Source organism: Chelon labrosus, assembly GCF_963514085.1.
Source record: "Chelon labrosus genome assembly, chromosome: 22".
NCBI lineage: Eukaryota > Metazoa > Chordata > Actinopteri > Mugiliformes > Mugilidae > Chelon > Chelon labrosus.
In genome coordinates this window covers 19,876,673-19,896,848 of record NC_140355.1, presented here as the reverse complement: position 1 = coordinate 19,896,848, position 20,176 = coordinate 19,876,673, and the positions used below count along the sequence as shown (strand labels likewise).

At 42.8% G+C, this 20,176-nt stretch overlaps 1 protein-coding gene across 4 annotated transcripts in view; it reads right to left on the bottom strand.

Annotated features, from left to right (window-relative positions):
- erbin (erbb2 interacting protein) overlaps positions 1–19,881 on the bottom strand; it is a 52,965-nt gene extending 33,084 nt beyond the window's left edge. For 2 of the 4 annotated variants that reach the window (XM_084572056.1, XM_084572059.1), the window contains exons 1-2: positions 19,389–19,880; positions 8,287–8,358 (exon numbers count right to left, since the gene is read on the bottom strand). The gene's annotated coding sequence lies outside the window, so the exon portion shown is untranslated. Of the gene's footprint in view, positions 1–3,968; positions 4,007–8,286; positions 8,359–19,388 lie in introns of all 4 variants that reach the window. The other 2 variants (XM_084572057.1, XM_084572058.1) reach the window with 2 other exon arrangements.
- Between the last annotated feature and the right edge of the window lie 295 nt (positions 19,882–20,176).

Here is a 20,176-nt window from a genome sequence, read left to right as displayed (position 1 = left end):
ATTTATTTATTATTATTTTTTTTTTACAGTAGAGATTACGGCAGCGAAAACAATCCCGGGGGAGTAAAACAAACAAGAAGATGCATAACAACCTGCAGAGCCTGTGGGATGCGGTTGAAATGTCTGTGAAGGAAGAGCAAAGAAAAACTCACTTCCTCAATCTGGGGCGGCGCGTCGGCGGTAAGCTATGGGCTTGTTCTCGCTCCTCGTCTAAAAACGCAGGTTTTTAAATAGGATCACGTACCATAGCGTGGAGATCCCCTGCCGGTGCAGAAAGACAAAAAAGCTCCAAGGTTTGAACTTGGGACTTACGTCGTGTTAATTTTCTTGTTTAATACAAAAACAAATGTCAACTACACAACTCTGTAGAGTGCATGGAAACAAAACTCTGCAGCTGTCTCTGAGATTTGTTTTCTTAAACACTTAGGCACACAAGTATAACAGCGCAGAATGAGCCGGTTGAATATACTTCAATCCATTATCCCCAAAAATGTCCAATCCAAGTCATTTATTTCCAAATTAATGTATTTAACTAGATATATTCTGAGCTACAGAGGACAGATTATTTGTTTTTGCAGTCTTTTGGAAGGGAGCAAAGCTCTCTGCACTGAAGAGAAGTGTACAACGTAGTCCCCGGCGATGCTTTTCCTCTGGACACCTCATTAACAGGATCACATTCGACTCCAGCTGGCACAACGGGAGAAGTGCCGCTCCTCAATAATGCAGTGGGATATTGAGTTAAAGAAGACAACAGTTCAGCAGCCGAGTAAGACACGCAGAGAAGACACGTTTTTCTGCGCGCAATACTCTCAAAACCAAGTGGTAGAAAAGCTACTTAAAGGCTTCTTCGCTGTACTTTCCCCTCTAGAGTACAGCTTGATAGCTGAATACAGGAAGAAATCCATGAATACAAAGAGCAAAGCAAGAGCTGGAAACGCAGCCGAAAGAGGCAGAAAGACAAGCCTGTTGTTAGTATCTGTGGCGGTGGAGGGCTTACGACTGGAACCTGAAGTTCCAGTTTTTGCTCTCCCTCCGGTTTTGGTTCTCACCAGCGCTCTTAGGTCTCAGTGGTCTTGCGTGACTCCAGAAAACAAAACCATGATTGTTTTCTTTGAATTTGTGGTGAAATGAGGGTAAGTAATCCGATCTGCGACAAAGAGCTTTTTTTTTTCTCCCCCTCTTCTCTACAGCATCTTCCCAATTTTCAACTCGGGCTCTGACAGAATGAACCCTTCATAACGATCTGAACATTTCCATGGAACCTACACACATTCCTCTATATTGATGTGAGGCTTTGTATATTATCTCTTTATAAACATAAGACAGAACAATTATTGTTAAAGCAACTTGCAGACCATATGCTACGCAAGCTACTGCCGCACAAAGCAACGCTCGAAGAAAAACACAAGACGTCTAATGTACTCAGGGGAAAAGAAATAATCTGCTCACACTCAAGCCGCTATCTGTTACAACAATAGTCGTATTGACTGTCAACACACTGTGTTTAAAGATGCAATCCGGCCACGCACTGTGACGCAAAGCTGCACTAGGGCATAGGTCCCAAAATACTGATCCTCAGAGAAGTAGAAGGTCGTGATTGATTTAAGTAAAAGACCCTCAAGAATAAACACAAGATATTAAAGGTCATCTGTGTCCCACAAATGTACCAGAGTAACTTTATGATTAAATAAGGTAATAATTTAAACTACGATTACTTTAAACGTCCTTTAATAAATGCGTTACAGGGCAAAGATAGTCCTCGCTTTATCATTAGCTCACACAAATAGTTCACTAACAATAAATAAATGTTTTATAACATAAATTAGCCATTAATTACATTAAGAATACATCTTTATAAACCATCTATTAACACGATTAGTAACTATAAGTGCATGTGCAAATTATATGGATAAACGTGCATTTGTAAATAGACTGATTATTAGTAAAGTATGAAAATAATCGATCACGGGTGTCAAACATATGGCCCGCGGGGGAAAACCGGCCCACCAGAGGGTCCAATCTGGCCCGGAGCATGAATTTGCAAAGTGCAAAAATCACATAGACAGCAATTTTTCAATTCAAATATCCGATATCCCTAATTTGTTCACTGTTTTAGTAAGAGAAGTGGACTGAACACTAACACTGAGACCCAGGATTAAAACAACAGACAGCAATGTACGCAAATTTCACTTACTTTTGTTAATAAATTTCATTTTTTTTCAAGGATTTACTTGGTCTTTTTTGCACTAAAACAATTGGAAAAAATTGTCATTACTTATAGGTTATTATGCTGTTATCTTACCGGTCCGGCCCACTTGAGATCAAATTGGGCTGTATGTGGCCCCTGAACTACAATGAGTTTGACACCCCTGATGTAGATGATTATGATGATGCTTTATAAATGACGAATTAAGTATTATGAATCTATGCAAGGCCACTGAAAACCATAGTGATGTATTTTGGGGGGGAAAATATGAAAATAAAAAACCCACATGCATAAAAAGTGCTAATCCCTGAGCCAATACTTACAGGACAAGAACACGCAAGCAGCTTTGACTTGTATTGTTATATTATGATTTACATGTTAAATCCAACTCCTGACAAGACAGTACAACTAGTATCAATTGGATTACCTGGACGTACACCGTTTAAGTATAATTTACTTAGATGAATAACTTTGTTGACATATCTAACAAGCGAAATGGTAAAAATGAGCCTGTACTTATTCTAACCGTCTAATCTAATCCATTTAGCCGTCACGTCCAACAGCCTGGCTCACAATATAGAGAATAATAAATAATCTGAATACAGGGCACCTTCATTTCAATTCCCTTTGAGGCGACTATCTTAATTACTCTAATGAATAATTCCCGTGGTGTTTTTATTTTATTTATTTATTAACTATTATTTTTTTTTTAGACGCGGATGGGCCCCGAGGCAAACCAAGGCGGTCTCATTTTCACTTCATTCGTTCGGGCCTTCACAGCTCGAAGGTTACAGAGATGTCACGGATCCCCAGAGAATGATGAAGTCTGGTGAAAAGGCAGCGCACTTCCAAAAGGTTACGTCCTCTCCAGCGCGCAGTTTGGTGGTTAATTAGCGTGTTTATGGCGTGGCCTTTCGTGAAAGCTGCTAACAATCCGAAATGTCAGTACGTAGAAAAAGATGTAAAAGCAGCCTTGGCATTTCAACCAGCACTGTATACTCGCTGATTAATGTATGTTTTTTAACATTCCAGAGCGATTTTTAAAATGGAAATGAATGCAAACAAACTAAAACGGTCCTGATGTTTGATAGATGTACGTATAAATAGTTTTGGACGGCCTAAAGTCAAAGCAGGATGCCTTACTTTCTCTGCAAAGACAAGTCTTTGCTGAGCTAAATTCTTTTTATGTGACGCTTTTTTGAAGCAAAATGTTCCGTCCCCAGCTTCCCTGAGGAATTCTCTTTCGTTTCTCAATGTAAATGAGATCTACGATCGGGGATTTCTACATGATCAAGAGTGGTGCTCTGGCTTAACTGTGCTGTTTAATGAATGGACGAGTGAGAATGGCATCAATCACGTGTGGGCAGATGCAGAACAGCTTAGTTATGAATGAATGAACGAAAGGAGATTAGTTAACTGGAATTTTAGAATGAGTTTCAGTCAGGGCCTGAATTTTTAATATATAAATAATTACAGGACTGTTCATGATGTTGATGCTCTCTTCATCAACCACAGGCAAAAGCCTTCATGTAAAGCAGCTTTCGACACTACGGCAACTCAACATGGAGACAAGACACCATATTTGAATAATAATTATTCACTGCCAGGCGACTTATGCAAGGTTCGTGATCAAAACTTCAACCACAGCCCTTTAAGTACTACCTTATTGTGTCTCTGAAAGCCACTTCCTGGCTACATGGAGACCTGACAACTGTTCTGCTGAGATGTGCAAGCAGCAGGTTATCCTGCAAGATGAGCTCACCGCAGGTTGTCGACTGACGTCGACAGATAATGCAAAGACTGTAAAAAAAAAAAACAACAAAGCCACAGAGTTTTCAGACAAGCGGTTTATGCAAATGTCTGGCACATAGAAGAAGGTAAATCTGATCAAATGGGAGATCTAAAGCGGCTAATTTAATAGTCTTTGTAATCGGGTGAAACCTTGTAGTCAGAGAAAGTCTTATTTAATGAGCAATGAGTGCTTGGAGGACGGCAACACGGCCTGAGCAAGAGAACAAGCTGCTTCATCAACAGTGAGGCGCCTTCTGTAGCAAAGAACTTTCCTTTAGCATTTCCACTTTCCTTCCCTTGACGTGCATTCATTCTTTTTTTTTTTTTGCCTTTCACATGCTCAAAAATGCAAACAAACTAAATTTGGAAATCAGCGAATGGCTGCAACAAGATTAACGTATCTACCGCCGTCCTGAAAGCTTTGCCCAACGTGTTTGCATAAATGTTTGCATCCATCCAACTTTCATTTTAGGTCACTTGGCTGGTGATACAATTTTTCCTCCGTAAGACCCAACCAGGACCAAGGAGAAGTCCTTGTGGTTATAAATAGTCATCTATCTTATTAATTAAATATGAGATCCAGTTCAATATGAACCCCTGGGACTCATCTCTGCACAGAGGAGACTCGAGCAACGACAAGAGCCGACAGAGTTCGGTATTTTATAGTTTTTAAACATGGGTAAATTTAGAGAATACGTTTCAAACTGTGTCTACCCACGTAATAAAACGACATGTTTTCCATCGTAGCCTATTTTTAGATCAATAATCATAGCAGTACAGTGATACCGACTGATTCAAGCGATCTAATTAAAGTTTGTGGTGCTCCTTAGCAGCAAAACAATCATCTCAACGCGTGTATTAACCAAGCACTAATTATAAACCAATGCACCAGGGGCACAGCAGCTGACAACAGCACCTCCTAACAACCTGTAAAAACAATAAGAGTGTCTTCCTGATGAGTAATATTATGACCGCGTGAACTCTGATGCACCAGAGATACACAGCCAGCTGTTTCAATTAAATGTTAGCAAAAATAAATATATAAATAAATGAGAAAAAAAAAGGTTGGTGACATTCTACGCGTCTACCTTTGCCTTTTAAAGGTTTCCGTTGCATTCAATATTTTGCCCTTTTCAGACACTGAAGGAAGGAGACGCATTTCTTTCTCCCTACAAAACATTATGAGGAGCCGCTACTGCAAAGCCACGAGGCTGTGGGGCTGTATTTTCTCGATGTTTTCAGATTTCAAATGTGAAATGAAATACAATTCTGCAGCGGAACGCCGTGTGACAGCCACGTAATGCGTTCGGATTCACTGTGCCTGGCATTTGACGCCGAGTCAATAACATCATCTGTTCTTCTCCGAGATAACTCGCATGTGACACTCTGAAAACACACCGTCTCTCTGCAGCAGCTCATCCCGAACAAGAGACGACCAGTGTTACTGTGTTGATTAAACGCTCAGCTCCAGCGCTACGCACCAGAGTTGCTTGTCTTGTCGTTTTCAAGACCTTCAGAGTCTCCAAAAGACCTGGAGCGTTAACTGCTCGTGATCTGGGGTAAGCACACAGATGGCAAAGATTGGCAAAAACTGATTAAGCGAGCAAGTCAGATATGAAAAGGCAAATGCTTAAACCTAAATAATACATTTACATTTTCTGCAAGGCTAAAAAGAAGCTCACTCAGTGATATCAATCATTGAAAGATGATGCTTCCGCAGTAAAGGGAGATAGGGGCTTAGGTATCAGATGCAGCCATTTGTCTGTCTGTGTGTTTGTCCACGTGAGCGGGGAAAGACGGGGGGGAGCGAGGTGCAGTTTGCCAAGTCTCAATAACCAGGTCAGACACATTCAGGTCAGAGCCATGTATCCATGCAGACAACTGCCGCATTTTCCTCGTTTGCCTACTGCAGATTATGGAAATACAAGAACATTACCCTCGTTAAAAGTCAGAAAGTCTGCTCGTTGAATGCCGCTTTAAAATACTTGGCAACGAAAAAAAAAACACAAGGAACAAGGAAATATGGCCTAGACGGAAACGTCTCGGTATTAAATAAACAGGAAGCATTGCAATTAGTGCATTTTATAAAGAAGAAATACAGTTAATTCCCCGCTAAAGTTCAGAATATCAAAGTTTCCGCTTAATAATAGACCGGAAAAGTTCATGTTCTTGGGAATTAATCAGAAAATTACAGAGAAAAGCAACGAGCACGATTTGATAATTGTCCCTCTCTGTATCCGCCGTATCCAAGGTAAACACGAGAGGCGAGCGTGAACTAGCGCGTTAATTAATTACATTACCCAGTCTTTCTTCATCCAGTACTTCACTATCAATGATCTCTCCACCCGCATTAGGAAACGAGCCGGAGGAAACGCAAGCGGCCCCCGGGCTGACGTATCAAACCCTGGAGCACAACTCCTGAATTTGCTTTAAAAAGTCACGGAGTAATATTTGGCCAGTCAATCTGAAGTCTTGCGAAACCAGTATGCGTTCATGTGGAAATATTTGAGCGTCTAACAGAAGAAAAAAAAAAAACAGGCCTCAGAGCCAAACGTTATGTCTGCATGCATGGATTATTTAGACGCTAAGACAGTTAATTAAACCTGTAGATCAACAGTTTGGCAAGAAATGTCCTTACTGAGAAATGCATTTCAAAAATCATACTTTAGTGCATGAATACAAGATAATGTGACAAATACGGAGCTGGAGAAACTGGGGTTATTCCAAATAATATCACAAGAGGTAGCTGAGAAGTTCTGCAATCTATGAATCTGGCTTTAAAAAGATGCAACCTTAGCTCGCTGAAAACAGATAAGCAGGAACATGACTGCATAAATTACAGATTGCCATCTTCTAAGACTAAATGTCATTTTTCATACTTAAAAAATTGTAATATTTGCATCAATTCTAACCTAATGTGCGTGATAAAAACAATTCAAATACAACCAGAGCTCCCACACCACACACAAAAAAAAAAAAAAAAAAAAAAAAAACGGCAAACAGCTTCTGCTTACGTGTTTAAGAATTAGTCACCACATGCCATAGTGTTACCACAGTGTTGACAAACAGGAGCTCCATCATCGTTACGAAGCCATGCGTCAATCATTTGCTGCCCCATTTAATTTAAGGCAGGGACAGAAATCGGTCGTTGCACTGGTTTGCTGACCTCGCTCGAGATCCAGGTATAAAATGTCGAATGATGAATAAGCCCTGAAGCACTTTGAGAGCTACGCAAACAAAGTGGCAGTGAGTTATGGGGAAAGCCAAGTAGTCACAAGAGCAAATGTTTCACTTCAGACAAAAGCAAAGCTTCTCGGCTTTGAGCGGCAAACCTGTTCCCGTCATCGAAGCTTAAGCTGTCGCGAGTAGCGGCGGGTTAACCCGGCGTGCCTCCTGTGACTATTCTGGTCATAAGACGCGTGTATTCATAGTGTCCTCGGGTCTATCTTGACGTTTATGAATGTGTTATCTATGCTGACTATTTTTAACATGAAGGCTAAATAAGAAAGAAAAAAAAAAAATCAACAAGCCATTCAACTGTGCAGCAAGAACTTGGTATGCCTTCGCTGTAAGCTGGCAAATAAAAACACAGCCGTAATTATCATATTCACAGCTAAGCCGATGCATTTTCTTTCTCCACTAGTGCACAAGGAGGACAATCTGCACCCTGTAGGGACTTTTTGGTGATTATGTGCTTTACATACAGAATTCAAGCCTTCAGGCAGCATGTGAACCAAGCATGTCTTCAAACAGTCTAAACAAACGCTCCATATGATCACAGATGTCCTTGAACTTTGTCTCGTAGTCACATTAAAAGCAAATTTTACAATGTTCTGCAGACAGAGTTGGAGCGGTTGCAGTACATGTTTTTACAATGACATCACTGACTAATTAATATCTGCACGTATTAACGACGCCACAATAGACACGAACACATGGAATGCGGTATTAGGCGCCCGCATGTCAATCTTCCGACGCTACGATTATCACAAAAGGAGAGGCGAGGAGCTGATCACGCCAGAGGATAAAGTGGGCTTTTTAGTCGACCTTTAAAATGAAACCGGATGCTGACTGCCACACAGAGCTAGTTTGGCAGGTGTATCGTGTCTCTTGGCCTGCAGGAGAACAGGGTGGGGCACGCCTGTTGTTTCTTGTCGGGGTTTGACAAATGTTTGACTTTGAGACATCGCTTCCGTGAGAGCGGGGCAGAACAGAACGGATCGTGCACACGCGGGGGGGACGCTCGGAGACGCAGAAACTCAAATCTAAACGGGATGTGACTCGCATACCTTGTCATTTAGGACTCAAGCGCCTGGATCCCAGTGGATGGGTGATGGTAGATCCAACAACGACTTGTGAATCTGATAAAAGAGACAAAAAAACACAACATAAGAAGTTGGGAAACGGTTTATCTTGTGGCTTAACTATCAGAAAAACTATGTTTAACACCAAAATATCCCAAAACTAATTCACTGCTTTAAGAGGTGCTCATATTGCTGCATTGATTATTTGCTAAACTGCCAAATAACCAAACCGATTCAAGCCTCTTAAAAAGGTACAAGTTTCATGGTGCATGTTGAGCAGTCAAATTTAGGTCACAACAACCTCTTTTTTTTTTTCCTCTGCCGTCGTGTTCAGTTATGCCTGTTAGGAGTTGGCTTTGAAGCTGCGGAGCCCAACGTTGATTCATCAGCAAATATTCCCGCATTAAGCTGTTGAATGGAGGTGGATTTTTTTTTAAGCTAACAAGGATATACTGAAATAGTCCTGCCTTAGGACACACATGACGCACAGGCAGCTCCACAAGATAAATGAATTTGAGTACATGCTAATGGTATTCCTATAACGCCAATGAGCTCATGATCAAGCTGGTTTTTATTTTCCTGCTAAAAACGTTATCAAGAAGGAACGCAACACGATCTCGTTCCTCAGGTCAGAGCACAACACAACAGCGTTGTCCGTGCATGTCTGCAAAAGCATTAGCCTTGCCAGCTGATCTGAGCCAGCTAAAAGATAGGATCCACTATCCTCATGGAGCACAATAGAGCTATAGAGCAGGAGGCAGGGATGGGGGGGGGGGGGGGGGGGGGGGCAGGGGGAAACAGCAAAATAGGGGAGGAGAAGGACAGAGAGAGGAAGAGAAATTTTGACTTATTCATAGCGTCTCCCAATCAGCTGCAAACACATTGGACTGCACTGACACTCATTAGTTTCTGCTCCACTTCCTCCCGGGTGCCTTTATCCTCATCTATGTGGGATGCAGACGCTCGTCTAACAAAAGTTTCCCTCCTGTCACGCGGCGGAATAAAGCAAGGGAAGAGTCAATTTCAAATTGGGGGTGTTGAAAGTGGTGGTGGTGCGGGGGGGAGTGGGGAGGGGGGAGGGGCTTGCGGCAATGCGTTTTCTATTCTCCTTTGCAGCTACTTGACACAAGAAAGTAGCTGTGTAGAGGAAATCACCTGAACCTTGTGTATGTGAGCTCTACCAGTGAGGAAGTGCTTCATCCGGTGCACAGTAAGATTTACACGGATCAGGCATAACATTATGACTACCTTCATAATGTTGTGTAGGTCTCGTTTGTGCCTCCAACAACAGTTGTGTCTCATCAGAGAATGGACATAGGGGTGTCCTGTGGTGTCTGGCAACAGAATATTGTTTGGGGGGGGGGGCTTTGAGGGGAGGGGGCCTCTGTGGATCATCCCACAGATACTTGATCAGTTTGGGATCTCGTGAATTTGGAGGCCAGGTCAACACCTTGTGCTGTTCTTCATGTTTTTTTTCAGTTGTTCCTGAACTGTTCCTGCTGGGGATGGCTGCTGCCATCAAGGAGTGTCATTGCTATGGGGTGGGGGTGCCTGGTCTGGTCTAGGTGGGTGCTACATCCACACCAATGAATGCCAGGTCCAAAAGTTTCCCAGCAGGACACGGAATTGTCACAGGAAGTTGTTATTTACTTCTCCTGTCAATGGTCTTAATTTTGTGGCTGAAAGGTGCATGTAATTCTGAATCAAGTAAGCAATAATATTTCAAACTTAATCGATCTACCAGAATACCTCGGCATATTATTAGCTTAAAGGGGAACTCCGGCGCAAAATGAACCTGGGGTTAATAACACATGTGTACCGAGTTCGACCGTTCTCTGGTATTTGTTTTCATGCATTTGTTTTGTTAGTCAAATGTGACCAGTTTTCTTGCAAACCGCTATTTAGCGTATAACGCTAGCCTTCGGGGCACACCTCCACATAAAAAGAAATCGCTATTTCTATACCACTAACAAGGCTCACAATATCACCACACTTACACGGTAGCATAACTAGGGTCTCTACATGTAAACCGAAGCATTGAGAACTTTGCAAGTATACAGGCAGTTTATTAAAAAAGGAATACAGTACCGTCCGCGTCCGGCTCGCTTATCCAGGCGGGCGCCATCTTGGGGAAACTCAACTCTCTTCGTTCAGTGCTCTCAGTGCTTTCTTCCGGCAACAGACAGTTCAGTTTCCCCAAGATGGCGCCCGCCTGGATAAGCGAGCCGGACGCGGACGGTACTGTATTCCTTTTTTAATAAAAAAATAGAAATAGCGATTTCTTTTTATGTGTAGGTGTGCCCCGAAGGCTAGCGTCATACGCTAAATAGCGGTTTGCAAGAAGACTGGTCACATTTGACTAACAAACCAAATACATGAAAACAAATACCAGAGAACGGTCGAACTCGGTACACGTGTGTTATTAACCCCAGGTTCATTTTGCGCCGGAGTTCCCCTTTAAGACCAAATTTAATTTAGATGTACAAGACACGACTAATGGCCAATATGACAGAATCAAAGTGGCAAACAATTCTTAAAAGGTTACACAGGGTCATACTGTATTAGTGGCATCTTGGAGACATTATATAAATATATAAAATAATATATTATACAGTATAATAACAAATGGAACTGTCTCGGTTTCTCATGAAACCACTGATTGGGAAGTCGATCTCACAGATGGAGCCAAATAATTGGGATGCTTGTTTTGTTGTGCTCGCTATGGTAATAAGGTCATTATTTTTCATTAGTGGGCTAATTGAGTATTAGTAATACCAATCCCCGTGTTCCTCGTTTTGGCCGGTCTGTTCCTTTGCTCTGCTAATAGACCGACGGGCAGCAAACAGTAAACTAAAATGAGATTTGGCTTTCTCTCAGACACGACGCTGCGAGCGGACAAAGGAAACGGAACAAGAAAGGGATGGTTATAACTGCTGCGAGTCTGTTTTTTTTTTTTTTTTACGATTGGTAAACAGACATAAACTGGTCACGTGACATCAGAGACGAGCTATAAAAGTAATGGGGTCAGCGAACAAGGAGCTGACCAGACTGTGCCTCTTCAGCCTCTTCAGATCGTTGCAGTGATTGAAAGCCAAGCGTCGCCGTGGTTCAAACCTTCTACTTTGCCTGTGCACACAAATTACGTTTTTATTTCACTTTAAGAACACCCAAGATAACAGGGAGCCTGAATGAAATGGCTGAACTGTGCGTGCCCCAAATATAAATATACATACTGAATATAGATATGAGAGCAAATGGACCCATAAACGGCACATGGCAGCAGCAACAATAAGGATCTGCGTACGTGGCTCGTAAACGACACTGCAGACAGTTTGCCTTGGTTTATCTTTGAGCTCCACCCGTGGTACAAGAAAAGATAGTGGTATGGCTTACTATGGATGTATTGCTATGGGTTGGGGGTGCTTGTCTGGTCTAGGTGGGTGCTACAGGTCTAAGTAGCATCAACATGAATGAACGCCAGGTCCAAAAGTTCCCCAGCAGAACACTGAATTGTCACAAGATGTTATTTACTTCTACGGTCATAATGTTATGCTTGATCGGTGCATACTTGTGTTCCGCTGTGTTGGCATCGTTCTGTAATTATGCTGCTATAGTAAGTGGCTAGTCAGCTGTGTCAAGGGTCTCTGTGTACTTCAAACAATGGCAACAGGAACTAAGATGCTCATGCTGAAGTTGGAGGCAAACAAATGTTTAGGAGGCTAGGAAATGGAGGCGCTACACAATCGGAAGCAGCAGCATAAGTTCAGGTAAGATGAGTGTGGATAAAAAAAGCCTTGAATAAACTTAATCACGTTCTCAAACCTCATAGAAAATGTGCATTTATGCCGATTTGACACAGCCCATACAGTTGGATTAGATGTCAAGCCTTGACCACATCGTCCAAGGAGATTTTTTTAAAGCTTTACCTTTAACTAAAGATTAAATACAAGGCACTGGTTGTACTGTTTGACTCCGTGCCCAACCAAGAACCTTATCACATGCAGCCAGCCCGAGGACAATGCCCGGCTACTGCTCATAAAATCAGTTGCAGTACGGAGGCAGCTCACAGCAGAGATACTAAGCTTATCTGGAGCTGTTATTGCCACAGACTATTTCTTTATTTCTCGCAGGCAGTGTTGTGCACGTTCACATTTTTGCGAACTGTGAACTCGACGCGTCACTTTGCTAACTGCGAGCGCAGGCGTGAGTTTCGTTCAGTCTGGAGAGAAATAACGACGCTCGGCCGCCGTTCGGGAGAAGGAAAAGGTTTTACGACGGCCGCTAGCCGACGTGCGGTTTGCGGCGTATAGCGAATGATCCACACAAACATTTGGGTTACTTCCTAGTATACATAGTCAATGGTTATTCAAAGAAGGTTATTCAAAAAAGCAGAACAGATCCTGGTGGTAAAAATATCACAGGCTGGGGATGGATGGGGAGGTCAGTCAGAGATTCTGTTGAACAAGAATAGCTCCAAGTTGCTCATTTAAGAAAAACGGAAACAATGAGCGTGAACTGTTCGTCTTTGAACTTAGTCCAAAATTAAAGAAATGTGACCTATGATCATGAAGTAGTTCACTTTTATCTATGTGAAATGAACTTTGAACTAGTTCTTGATTAGTGTGAACTTGCACAACGCTGCTTGCATGGTACATTTCTAAGAACCTTTCTTTGCTTCCTGCTCTCCCATTCGGTAAACGATGCCCTTTCAAAACTGTGCCATTACTTAAGTTCCTCAAAAACAAAGAAAAAGTCATATTTTCACACCACTAATAAGTGTTGTTAAATGTGTTTTCCAACGGGGTTTGCAAGGTGAGTTTGGAGCGGTTCCTTTGTGGCGTCTCACCGACACTAAACTGAAGACCGTATTTGACTTCATGAACATACCTGCTGCTGATAGACAGCGAGGCAGAATGAGGCAGAGACAGATGTTTTCCTAACTGGGTCACGGTAGCCGAGAAATCATTAGGGGAAGCAGAATGCACAGATGTATTTAAAGCCGACACACCAGCGTGTCAAATGGTATGCAAATGTTCTGTTTTTTCACTCAAACAGAAAGTCAATAATAAAGAGACTCGCGGAGCTCGTCACGAGCCACCCATCCACTCTTTTCGGAAAGGCTTCCAATTGATAGGCTGTTCATTCAATATTGATACCCACCGGCATTAATGTGTATTGCTTACTATTTGTTAAGCTTGCTTTAACAACCTGTGGGCAGCGGACCAAGAAGAAATCCATAAACGCAGGCTAACGTGCTGCGGATCTCCGACTGATTTATCATTATGACAAAACAAAATGGTACTTAAAATGTTGCTGCTGTCCCACAGGTTGTAAATCAAAAGCCACGAGCGCAAAATACATTAAATCAGCAATACATCTTTTTGTTTTAGACCAAACAGATGGGAAAAAAAACACTTGATGTGTCTGCAGGAATATTCATAAGGGATCTTTAAGAGCGGTTGGGTTTTATAGGAAGAGCACTCACTGTCAGTGCTTTTTATACATCCTGAGTTAGGTCAGCTGGAGTGAAGAGTTGCCATGAATTATAAATATCAGCTCGGGACATCCCTGGTCTGAATATAGCCTGCTCCACTTCAAGTTAGCGGTGCTCGCTTTAGCCCCCCGTAGCATGAAAACTGTGCCACGGAAAACAAGCTCTATGCAGACACAAGGACGTACGCAAAAATGATTTGTGGTTGCTTGGTTACAACCATCGTCAAAGCGTCCGCACGCCGGCTACTATTTCCCGGTTCTCCTTTAATTCTACGTGGGTTTTTACCGCAAACGCCCTTTGTATAAGTGAAGTCAGTTCCTGCACTCAAATCTGCCGTTTCCGACTCCGCTACCAGCTTTCTTTTAAAAAGGACAAGCTTTTCTTGGCAGCCGAACATTTTTTTTTTTTTTGTCCCATCTCTGCAGGGATTCAGCAGGATAATGGAAACACCATGAAAAGGCCTAAAGGCTGAGAGGAAAGCACCATAAACGGGCACCGAAACCAGTCCCACCACAGCACATGCGAAAACACTGCATTTTACTAATAGCTTTGACAAATACGTCACACCGGTTTTACACTGTTTGGAGAGTGAAGTGGTGTAATTAAAGTTGGCTGAAAATGTCAGCTGCATGTTTATTCTGTCGCTCTCCGTTGCAGGCGCTGCATGCGACAAACACAGCAAAGACGGAGGAGGCGCTTTGTTAAAGTTAAAAGGGATGAATGCATGAATGCATGCGAGGTGGAGGACACTCACGTTCAACTTCCCCACTGGGGCGATGACTTTTAAAAAAAGGACCATGACTGCGCGGAGAACTGCCGTCACCAATTTAAATGAATTGCTTAGGTTATATTAAAACTGGACCCATTTATAAAAAGATATCCGACTCTATCATTGCATGCTGGACCGGTTTGTAATGCAGCCAGGGCAGCACACATGTCTCTAATCTCAACAGTGACGCACTGATTCCCACAACATTTATTTTTGCCGTTAATATAAAACAAATTGAATCAATTTCCTGCCAACTGGCGACTTTTCTGAGAGCTGGTGCACTTTTATTATCTTCGTTTTAAAGTATTAGTTCTAAGGGTCCAGGGCCGCAGCTTAAAATCGCTTCCATTAATCTCTTTCTATGTTGATGTATGAATTATTTGATCAGTAATATATCAAACAACAACACACATGCTCAAATAACAAATGTTTTTAGGAGTCAAACTATCCAAAACGGAAAGATTTAACTTTAAAAATGGATTAATTAAATGAACTAATTATCAAAATATTTGCCTATTCATTTTTTGTTGACTTCTTTTAGTAAGTTTGAGTAACTGAAACTTCCAATAACACACACCAATCAGCCATAACATTACGACTGGAAGTATTCCGTCTTCTGCCCAAACTGTCCTGATCTGTCGCGGCATCGACTCCACCAGACCTCTAAAGGTGTGCTGTGCTATCCGGTACATCTGGATTGCTTTTGTCCAGCACATCCCAACAAATCCTTGACGGCATTGACATGTGGGGAGTTTAGAGGCCAAGTCAACATCTTGAATACCTTTCCATCAGAACCAGCATTAACCTTTTTAACAATCTGAGCTACAGTCGCTCATCAGTTGCTAACCCGGGCCAGTCTTGGCTTTCCACGAGCATCAATGCGTCTTGGCTGGTTCACCGCTTTTCCCTTCCTTGGACCACTTTCGGTTTGGTTCTGACCACTGCAAATATCGAACAGCCGTCAGAATTTGTCCATCGCCAAAGTCGTTCAAATCCTTCCACTCGCCATTTTTCCTACTTCTAACACAAACCTCTTCCCTGCTGATTGGTGTACGCGACACATTGCAGCCACCTGATAAAAAGAGTGAAGAGCCAGGGCTGTAAACGGGACAAAGGCAACGACATGTCACTTTGTCAAAGAGTAAATAATAATTTTAAAAGCCTGTCGTCTTAAATGGGTCAAATCCACAAAAAAATAAATCAACACCAGCTTAATAATGACATCCGAGCAATGTGAGGACAAACTCAAATCTGAAAAGCTGAAAATCCAGCGAGCAAACAGAATTAAAGTTTGGCTGAAACACTGATATTAGAGACATTTAAACTGGCATGAGGTTTCTTTTTCCCCCCTCGTCTCTGCTGACAACACAACATATGACAACACAAATCATTAATCACCGAGTATTAGCAATCACATTTTTATTTTTAGCGCCTACTCCGGAAAATATGTCACAGCACGCAACAGCAAATTTCTTAACCTGATGTGCTGTTTTATCAGCGCTATCACCTCCAACTCATCAGCAATATCACATGAGTGTTTAGTCACTGGCCAGGTGTTTCGTGGGCTGGCATATTCCTCTTTTCCTACTACACAACACAAGGGCAAATAAGGCATATGAATCAGATCAAGGGTAGATTGGTAGATTTAAAAAGACAGCTGCTCAAAGCGCTGCGTGAAGGAGTCCTTCAGTGTCCACAGTAGGTGTAATCAAAAAAAAAATCCCTAACCACAAAATGTATTTTAAGAAATCCTTCTCGCCCTCTTGTTTTATCACACTGATAAGCATCATTGGTATATAGTTTAGCCTGATCGGTCGTCACCTTGGCAAAATTATTTCATGCAACTTCAAGTATGATACAGAGATATGGGAAACGCACACAATGGAAGCAATCTGGACTTTGGATGAAGCTTTCTGCAGCCAGAGTAATATTGCTGGTGTATTATAAAGATAAGCTTCGGGTTCTATTGTTAGCCGTCTTTCAAACCCCTTCAAGTGGCACAACAGGCTCCTGGGCAGGTATAACAACAGGACTGTGGCACCGGTGTGAGAACAGAGCAGCGTAGTAGAGGGCTTATTGTTCCAGCGACGCTTATCTTCGATTCCAGATAAGGTGTGTTGTAAATGATCGTATGAGGAACTTGCTTGATAAGTTGAATACCGACACAGGCCTTTCAATAATTCCATAAAAATACCAATGCAGTAAGGCTGTGTGTGTGTGTGTGTGTGTGTTTCTGTTATTCACGGTGACTACACTGCAAGAATGTGCTTATTTTGGATTAATGATCTATTAGTGTAGGCTTCAAATTAAACTGGATGACGTGGCAAACAGGAACTGTGGATTCTGGTTAGAGAATAAGTGGACTGGAGGTTTCTTATCTGGTTTTTATTTCTTGTAGGAACTCCTACAACTAATACACACCAACCAGGCATAACATTATGACCACTGACAGGAGAAGTAAATAACACTGACCATCTTGTGACAGTTCAATGTTCTGCTGGGAAACTTTTGGACCTGGTATTCATGCGGATGTTACCAGATCAGGTACCAGCAATGACACTCCTTGGTGGCAGCAACCATCCCCAGTAGGATGCAGCCTGACGCAGGCACACACACACACAAAAACGCTTTAAAAACAACAAGGAAAAACGGGCAAGTGGAAGGATTTGAGTGACTCTGACAAGGGCCGCATTTTTGACGATCTAGACAGTTTGGGTAAGAGCATCTCTAAAACCGCAACTCCTGTGGGGGTTTTCGGGGTCTGAAGCGGTCACTCCCCACCGAAAGCGGTCAAAGGATGGAAAAGCAGTCAACTGTCGACGGGGTCAAGCGCAGGCCGAGGCTCGGTGGTGCACGCGAGGAGCTAAGGCTGGCCCGGCGTGGTCTGACACAACACACGACGAGCCACTGTTGCTCAGATTGCCGAATAAGTCGATGCTGGTTTTGGTAAACGTTGTCAGGACACAGAGTGCAAACCCACAGAGCAGTTAGGACGCCCACACTGGCCCCTGCACACCCTCTTGCCGTTGCTATGGGGGTGCACATGATCTGCAGCAATGCCGAGGGGGCGGCACGTCCCAAAGTAACATCCACATACGTGTCAAGAAGACCCGCGTTCCTCCGAAGGAAATGACATCTTAATGACATCAACGGTGTTAATCGCTTGACAGCTTGGTGGTTTTAATGTTGTGGCTGGTCTGTGAGACACGTAAGCGTGCGGAGGTGTGTTCTGAGGTGAACGCTGGCGCCACGTCTAACCCTCGACTGAACCAGGAAGAAACAAACCTCTAACAATAGTTCCACCTCTCAAGCCCTGCTGACAGTGAGACGACCGTGGATTAGTCAATATTACAATGAATACATGGAAAATAATCTGCAAGCAGAAGTTATTAGATAATAGGTGTGGAACAATGCGTCTGTGCAGTAACCTTTTAGGGCTAACAAGATGCAATATTGGTTTTAAACAAATTACAACGACGATCATCAAATTCACGGTTTGATTTTAAGGTAGCAGGAGGTCTCTCCGTGCATCTTCAAGGTACACAAGTGAGAACTGAATCAATCAATGGATTCTAATGCAACAGTGCTGCATTAAATCTTAGCTTTATGAAGGTTGTGGGATTCAGCATTGGTTTAGAATAACTGAATGACCCACGCTATTGGTGATAATGCAATTTAAACGTAAAACTGAGCATTTTAACAGTCGTGAAGCGGGAAATGACTGCAGGGTTTATTGTTTTTTCGCTTGTTGCACCCAATAAACTGGCGTCTGCACGGACTGCTGGCATCTTTGCACACAGCACCCCACCCTGCCAGCTTCATGGGTGAGTTCAGCACCAAGTTTTCCTTGCACGTTACACCATCAAGATATGCGCACACACTTCTGTTTACATAAAGCCCCGATCGGTTTTCATTCAACGCGGAAATGCTCTGCGCTGTAACCATGACACGGAGCTTGACACTGGTGCATTTGAAAAGAGAAAAAAAAAAAAAAAAAAAACCCACAAGGCGTTCGCGGATGTAATTCAGGTAGCTGCTGTGTTCACCTGAACCCTTGTTTGTTTCATGGCTTCCGGAGGATTTTTTTGTTTCTTCCCTCTCTCTCTCCTTCCACTGCTGAAATTCCTAAAAATCAAAACCTGCAGATTAGCTACCCCCCAACCCTAGTCTCAATGGGATTAAATTAAACGGGAGTGGTAATCTGATTAGTGGAAGTGGTGAGAAAATGAAAACGCCGATATGTTGAGAGTATATGCAGCAGCAGCAGCAGCAGCAGCAGAGTCTAATCCCTCCGTCGAAGGTGCTCTGCAACAAAAGATGTGTCTGCAGCTGCTGCTGTTGTTGTTGTTGCACTGCAGCTCTTTGGTTAATGAATGATATTAGGAATGACCGTTAAACACATAAATATGCTTTACTGCTTTTTAAAAAAGTATGCTCAATGCGAATAAATAAGAGGCAACAGTTATATATTTATAGATCGCAAAGGGGGCAAAGCAGCAGCAGCCATGTACAGCTGTTGATGTGAAACCTAGCAAAAACAGCTGCTTAAATCTCTTCACACGGTCCAAAAACACATCGTCTATGAAGTCGGGAACGCACAAGAAACCGTTAATAAACGTTTGTAATTCATATGAGGCTTTGGTGTTGTGATTTCGTTGCTAAAAATCGACTGAATTAGAGGGAAACTCAAGCAGGACAGCGTCTGAATGGGACCTCGGCGATACCACGGTGCAGCTAGCGCTGTTAGCATGATGTGTGTATGTGTGTGTGTGGGAAAGGAGGAGGAGGGGGGCGCAGAAACTTACGCAAACAAAAGAGACTTACCTCAATTATCGTCGAGACACTTTTTCATTAAATGGTGTCCAGGTTTTTGTAGAAGAGGTGTAAGAATCCCCCCCAAAAAAGACAAGTAGTTTAAGTCGCAGGCATTAGCTAGCGTCACAGCTTGGCTTAACGGTAGTTCGGGAGGCTAGCGTTAGCAGCTAGCTAACGTTGCCCACTTATTAAAGAGCAACTCGGAGCTAGCCCACTGTGCGCACATTCTCCTCGGCGAAAACCGCCCTCAAGTTGCCCCAACGCCCTCGGTTGCCTTTTAAAGTGTCGCCTCCCAAGTGAAACTCGCAGGAAAGCAAAAAAACGACCCGAATTAGTGACAATAACATTTAGAAAAAATCCAAAATGTCCACGACAATCGGCAAGGAAATACAAAAGGCAAGAAAAATGACCTCCGGCTGAGCGAAAGCTTTTCCTCTTAAAGTGTGCCGCACCCAGATGTTTTCACTCATAATTTTCTTTATATTTATAAAAAAAAAAAAAAAAAAAAAGGTCCCCAAAAAAAAAGCGACGAGTTGAAGCTACATGGAGGCTGTGCCTGAGCACGAAGCGGAGAGTTTCTTCCCTGCGACCTCTGCGACTACATGTAGGAGAAGTCGCCTTTCCAGCTTGTGTGATGGTGTTGAGCCCCCGCGATGATGCTTTCACTATCTCACCCAGACACTGTTACTGATCCCCGCTATCTGCCCCCGTACACCGGCTGCACGGAGCTTCACATCACCCGGACACAATATTTACGTGCACACACTACAAATACAGAACACAAACCAGGAGAAAAA